Raw genomic sequence first — 7,356 nt, forward strand, 5'->3', positions numbered from 1 at the left:
ATTAAATTGGAATTGATTAACATAACCTCCATTAAATTAGGAAATAACTGGTAGTTCAAATGAATGCCGCCATTAAATTGGAATTAATAAACATAACCCCCATTAAATTAAGGAATATCTGGTAGTTCAAATGAATGCCTCCATTAAATTGGAATCGATTAACATAACCCCCATTAAATTAGGAAATATCTGGTAGTTCAAATGAATGCCTCCATTAAATTGGAATTGGTTAACATAACCCCCATTAAATTAGGAAATATCTGGTAGTTCAAATGAATGCCTCCATTAAATTAGAATTGGTTAACATAACCCCCATTAAATTAGGAAATGTCTGGTAGTTCAAATGAATGCCTCCATTAAATTGGAATTGATTAACATAACCCCCATTAAATTAGGAAATATCTGGTAGTTCAAATGAATGCCTCCATTAAATTGGAATTGGTTAACATAACCCCCATTAACTTAGGAAATGTTTGGTAGTTCAAATGAATATCTCCATTAAATTGGAATTGGTTGACAGCCTCCATTAAATTGGGGAATGTCTGGTAGTTCAAATGAATGCCTCCATTAAATTGGAATGGGTTGACAGCCGCCATTAAATTGGAAAATGTCTGGTAGTTCAAATGAATGCCTCCATTAAATTGGAATGGGTTGACAGCCGCCATTAAATTGGAAAATGTCTGGTAGTTCAAATGAATGCCTCCATTAAATTGGAATGGGTTGACAGCCGCCATTAAATTGGAAAATGTCTGGTAGTTCAAATGAATGCCTCCATTAAATTGGAATTGGTTGGCAGCCTCCATTAAATTGGAAAATGTCTGGTAGTTCAAATGAATGCCTCCATTAAATTGGAATGGGTTGACAGCCGCCATTAAATTGGAAAATGTCTGGTAGTTCAAATGAATGCCTCCATTAAATTGGAATGGGTTGACAGCCGCCATTAAATTGGAAAATGTCTGGTAGTTCAAATGAATGCCTCCATTAAATTGGAATGGGTTGACAGCCGCCATTAAATTGGAAAATGTCTGGTAGTTCAAATGAACACCTCCATTAAATTGGAATGGGTTGACAGCCGCCATTAAATTGGAAAATGTCTGGTAGTTCAAATGAATGCCTCCATTAAATTGGAATTGGTTGACAGCCGCCATTAAATTGGAAAATGTCTGGTAGTTCAAATGAATGCCTCCATTAAATTGGAATGGGTTGACAGCCGCCATTAAATTGGAATTGATTAACATAACCTCCATTAAATTAGGAAATAACTGGTAGTTCAAATGAATGCCTCCATTAAATTGGAATTAATAAACATAACCCCCATTAAATTAAGGAATATCTGGTAGTTCAAATGAATGCCTCCATTAAATTGGAATCGATTAACATAACCCCCATTAAATTAGGAAATATCTGGTAGTTCAAATGAATGCCTCCATTAAATTGGAATTGGTTAACATAACCCCCATTAAATTAGGAAATATCTGGTAGTTCAAATGAATGCCTCCATTAAATTAGAATTGGTTAACATAACCCCCATTAAATTAGGAAATGTCTGGTAGTTCAAATGAATGCCTCCATTAAATTGGAATTGATTAACATAACCCCCATTAAATTAGGAAATATCTGGTAGTTCAAATGAATGCCTCCATTAAATTGGAATTGGTTAACATAACCCCCATTAACTTAGGAAATGTTTGGTAGTTCAAATGAATATCTCCATTAAATTGGAATTGGTTGACAGCCTCCTTTAAATTGGGGAATGTCTGGTAGTTCAAATGAATGCCTCCATTAAATTGGAATGGGTTGACAGCCGCCATTAAATTGGAAAATGTCTGGTAGTTCAAATGAATGCCTCCATTAAATTGGAATGGGTTGACAGCCGCCATTAAATTGGAAAATGTCTGGTAGTTCAAATGAATGCCTCCATTAAATTGGAATGGGTTGACAGCCGCCATTAAATTGGAAAATGTCTGGTAGTTCAAATGAATGCCTCCATTAAATTGGAATTGGTTGGCAGCCTCCATTAAATTGGAAAATGTCTGGTAGTTCAAATGAATGCCTCCATTAAATTGGAATGGGTTGACAGCCGCCATTAAATTGGAAAATGTCTGGTAGTTCAAATGAATGCCTCCATTAAATTGGAATGGGTTGACAGCCGCCATTAAATTGGAAAATGTCTGGTAGTTCAAATGAATGCCTCCATTAAATTGGAATGGGTTGACAGCCGCCATTAAATTGGAAAATGTCTGGTAGTTCAAATGAACACCTCCATTAAATTGGAATGGGTTGACAGCCGCCATTAAATTGGAAAATGTCTGGTAGTTCAAATGAATGCCTCCATTAAATTGGAATTGGTTGACAGCCGCCATTAAATTGGAAAATGTCTGGTAGTTCAAATGAATGCCTCCATTAAATTGGAATGGGTTGACAGCCGCCATTAAATTGGAATTGATTAACATAACCTCCATTAAATTAGGAAATAACTGGTAGTTCAAATGAATGCCTCCATTAAATTGGAATTAATAAACATAACCCCCATTAAATTGGAAAATGTCTGGTAGTTCAAATGAATGCCTCCATTAAATTGGAATTGGTTGACAGCCGCCATTAAATTGGAAAATGTCTGGTAGTTCAAATGAATGCCTCCATTAAATTGGAATGGGTTGACAGCCGCCATTAAATTGGAATTGATTAACATAACCTCCATTAAATTAGGAAATAACTGGTAGTTCAAATGAATGCCTCCATTAAATTGGAATTAATAAACATAACCCCCATTAAATTAAGGAATATCTGGTAGTTCAAATGAATGCCTCCATTAAATTGGAATCGATTAACATAACCCCCATTAAATTAGGAAATATCTGGTAGTTCAAATGAATGCCTCCATTAAATTGGAATTGGTTAACATAACCCCCATTAAATTAGGAAATATCTGGTAGTTCAAATGAATGCCTCCATTAAATTAGAATTGGTTAACATAACCCCCATTAAATTAGGAAATGTCTGGTAGTTCAAATGAATGCCTCCATTAAATTGGAATTGATTAACATAACCCCCATTAAATTAGGAAATATCTGGTAGTTCAAATGAATGCCTCCATTAAATTGGAATTGGTTAACATAACCCCCATTAACTTAGGAAATGTTTGGTAGTTCAAATGAATATCTCCATTAAATTGGAATTGGTTGACAGCCTCCATTAAATTGGGGAATGTCTGGTAGTTCAAATGAATGCCTCCATTAAATTGGAATGGGTTGACAGCCGCCATTAAATTGGAAAATGTCTGGTAGTTCAAATGAATGCCTCCATTAAATTGGAATGGGTTGACAGCCGCCATTAAATTGGAAAATGTCTGGTAGTTCAAATGAATGCCTCCATTAAATTGGAATGGGTTGACAGCCGCCATTAAATTGGAAAATGTCTGGTAGTTCAAATGAATGCCTCCATTAAATTGGAATTGGTTGGCAGCCTCCATTAAATTGGAAAATGTCTGGTAGTTCAAATGAATGCCTCCATTAAATTGGAATGGGTTGACAGCCGCCATTAAATTGGAAAATGTCTGGTAGTTCAAATGAATGCCTCCATTAAATTGGAATGGGTTGACAGCCGCCATTAAATTGGAAAATGTCTGGTAGTTCAAATGAATGCCTCCATTAAATTGGAATGGGTTGACAGCCGCCATTAAATTGGAAAATGTCTGGTAGTTCAAATGAACACCTCCATTAAATTGGAATGGGTTGACAGCCGCCATTAAATTGGAAAATGTCTGGTAGTTCAAATGAATGCCTCCATTAAATTGGAATTGGTTGACAGCCGCCATTAAATTGGAAAATGTCTGGTAGTTCAAATGAATGCCTCCATTAAATTGGAATGGGTTGACAGCCGCCATTAAATTGGAATTGATTAACATAACCTCCATTAAATTAGGAAATAACTGGTAGTTCAAATGAATGCCTCCATTAAATTGGAATTAATAAACATAACCCCCATTAAATTAAGGAATATCTGGTAGTTCAAATGAATGCCTCCATTAAATTGGAATCGATTAACATAACCCCCATTAAATTAGGAAATATCTGGTAGTTCAAATGAATGCCTCCATTAAATTGGAATTGGTTAACATAACCCCCATTAAATTAGGAAATATCTGGTAGTTCAAATGAATGCCTCCATTAAATTAGAATTGGTTAACATAACCCCCATTAAATTAGGAAATGTCTGGTAGTTCAAATGAATGCCTCCATTAAATTGGAATTGATTAACATAACCCCCATTAAATTAGGAAATATCTGGTAGTTCAAATGAATGCCTCCATTAAATTGGAATTGGTTAACATAACCCCCATTAACTTAGGAAATGTTTGGTAGTTCAAATGAATATCTCCATTAAATTGGAATTGGTTGACAGCCTCCATTAAATTGGGGAATGTCTGGTAGTTCAAATGAATGCCTCCATTAAATTGGAATGGGTTGACAGCCGCCATTAAATTGGAAAATGTCTGGTAGTTCAAATGAATGCCTCCATTAAATTGGAATGGGTTGACAGCCGCCATTAAATTGGAAAATGTCTGGTAGTTCAAATGAATGCCTCCATTAAATTGGAATGGGTTGACAGCCGCCATTAAATTGGAAAATGTCTGGTAGTTCAAATGAATGCCTCCATTAAATTGGAATTGGTTGGCAGCCTCCATTAAATTGGAAAATGTCTGGTAGTTCAAATGAATGCCTCCATTAAATTGGAATGGGTTGACAGCCGCCATTAAATTGGAAAATGTCTGGTAGTTCAAATGAATGCCTCCATTAAATTGGAATGGGTTGACAGCCGCCATTAAATTGGAAAATGTCTGGTAGTTCAAATGAATGCCTCCATTAAATTGGAATGGGTTGACAGCCGCCATTAAATTGGAAAATGTCTGGTAGTTCAAATGAACACCTCCATTAAATTGGAATGGGTTGACAGCCGCCATTAAATTGGAAAATGTCTGGTAGTTCAAATGAATGCCTCCATTAAATTGGAATTGGTTGACAGCCGCCATTAAATTGGAAAATGTCTGGTAGTTCAAATGAATGCCTCCATTAAATTGGAATGGGTTGACAGCCGCCATTAAATTGGAATTGATTAACATAACCTCCATTAAATTAGGAAATAACTGGTAGTTCAAATGAATGCCTCCATTAAATTGGAATTAATAAACATAACCCCCATTAAATTAAGGAATATCTGGTAGTTCAAATGAATGCCTCCATTAAATTGGAATCGATTAACATAACCCCCATTAAATTAGGAAATATCTGGTAGTTCAAATGAATGCCTCCATTAAATTGGAATTGGTTAACATAACCCCCATTAAATTAGGAAATATCTGGTAGTTCAAATGAATGCCTCCATTAAATTAGAATTGGTTAACATAACCCCCATTAAATTAGGAAATGTCTGGTAGTTCAAATGAATGCCTCCATTAAATTGGAATTGATTAACATAACCCCCATTAAATTAGGAAATATCTGGTAGTTCAAATGAATGCCTCCATTAAATTGGAATTGGTTAACATAACCCCCATTAACTTAGGAAATGTTTGGTAGTTCAAATGAATATCTCCATTAAATTGGAATTGGTTGACAGCCTCCATTAAATTGGGGAATGTCTGGTAGTTCAAATGAATGCCTCCATTAAATTGGAATGGGTTGACAGCCGCCATTAAATTGGAAAATGTCTGGTAGTTCAAATGAATGCCTCCATTAAATTGGAATGGGTTGACAGCCGCCATTAAATTGGAAAATGTCTGGTAGTTCAAATGAATGCCTCCATTAAATTGGAATGGGTTGACAGCCGCCATTAAATTGGAAAATGTCTGGTAGTTCAAATGAATGCCTCCATTAAATTGGAATTGGTTGGCAGCCTCCATTAAATTGGAAAATGTCTGGTAGTTCAAATGAATGCCTCCATTAAATTGGAATGGGTTGACAGCCGCCATTAAATTGGAAAATGTCTGGTAGTTCAAATGAATGCCTCCATTAAATTGGAATGGGTTGACAGCCGCCATTAAATTGGAAAATGTCTGGTAGTTCAAATGAATGCCTCCATTAAATTGGAATGGGTTGACAGCCGCCATTAAATTGGAAAATGTCTGGTAGTTCAAATGAACACCTCCATTAAATTGGAATGGGTTGACAGCCGCCATTAAATTGGAAAATGTCTGGTAGTTCAAATGAATGCCTCCATTAAATTGGAATTGGTTGACAGCCGCCATTAAATTGGAAAATGTCTGGTAGTTCAAATGAATGCCTCCATTAAATTGGAATGGGTTGACAGCCGCCATTAAATTGGAATTGATTAACATAACCTCCATTAAATTAGGAAATAACTGGTAGTTCAAATGAATGCCTCCATTAAATTGGAATTAATAAACATAACCCCCATTAAATTAAGGAATATCTGGTAGTTCAAATGAATGCCTCCATTAAATTGGAATCGATTAACATAACCCCCATTAAATTAGGAAATATCTGGTAGTTCAAATGAATGCCTCCATTAAATTGGAATTGGTTAACATAACCCCCATTAAATTAGGAAATATCTGGTAGTTCAAATGAATGCCTCCATTAAATTAGAATTGGTTAACATAACCCCCATTAAATTAGGAAATGTCTGGTAGTTCAAATGAATGCCTCCATTAAATTGGAATTGATTAACATAACCCCCATTAAATTAGGAAATATCTGGTAGTTCAAATGAATGCCTCCATTAAATTGGAATTGGTTAACATAACCCCCATTAACTTAGGAAATGTTTGGTAGTTCAAATGAATATCTCCATTAAATTGGAATTGGTTGACAGCCTCCATTAAATTGGGGAATGTCTGGTAGTTCAAATGAATGCCTCCATTAAATTGGAATGGGTTGACAGCCGCCATTAAATTGGAAAATGTCTGGTAGTTCAAATGAATGCCTCCATTAAATTGGAATGGGTTGACAGCCGCCATTAAATTGGAAAATGTCTGGTAGTTCAAATGAATGCCTCCATTAAATTGGAATGGGTTGACAGCCGCCATTAAATTGGAAAATGTCTGGTAGTTCAAATGAATGCCTCCATTAAATTGGAATTGGTTGGCAGCCTCCATTAAATTGGAAAATGTCTGGTAGTTCAAATGAATGCCTCCATTAAATTGGAATTGGTTGACAGCCGCCATTAAATTGGAAAATGTCTGGTAGTTCAAATGAATGCCTCCATTAAATTGGAATGGGTTGACAGCCGCCATTAAATTGGAAAATGTCTGGTAGTTCAAATGAATGCCTCCATTAAATTGGAATGGGTTGACAGCCGCCATTAAATTGGAAAATGTCTGGTAGTTCAAATGAA

This window comes from Cydia splendana, unplaced genomic scaffold, assembly GCF_910591565.1.
Source record: "Cydia splendana unplaced genomic scaffold, ilCydSple1.2 scaffold_49_ctg1, whole genome shotgun sequence".
NCBI classification, from domain to species: Eukaryota; Metazoa; Arthropoda; class Insecta; order Lepidoptera; family Tortricidae; genus Cydia; species Cydia splendana.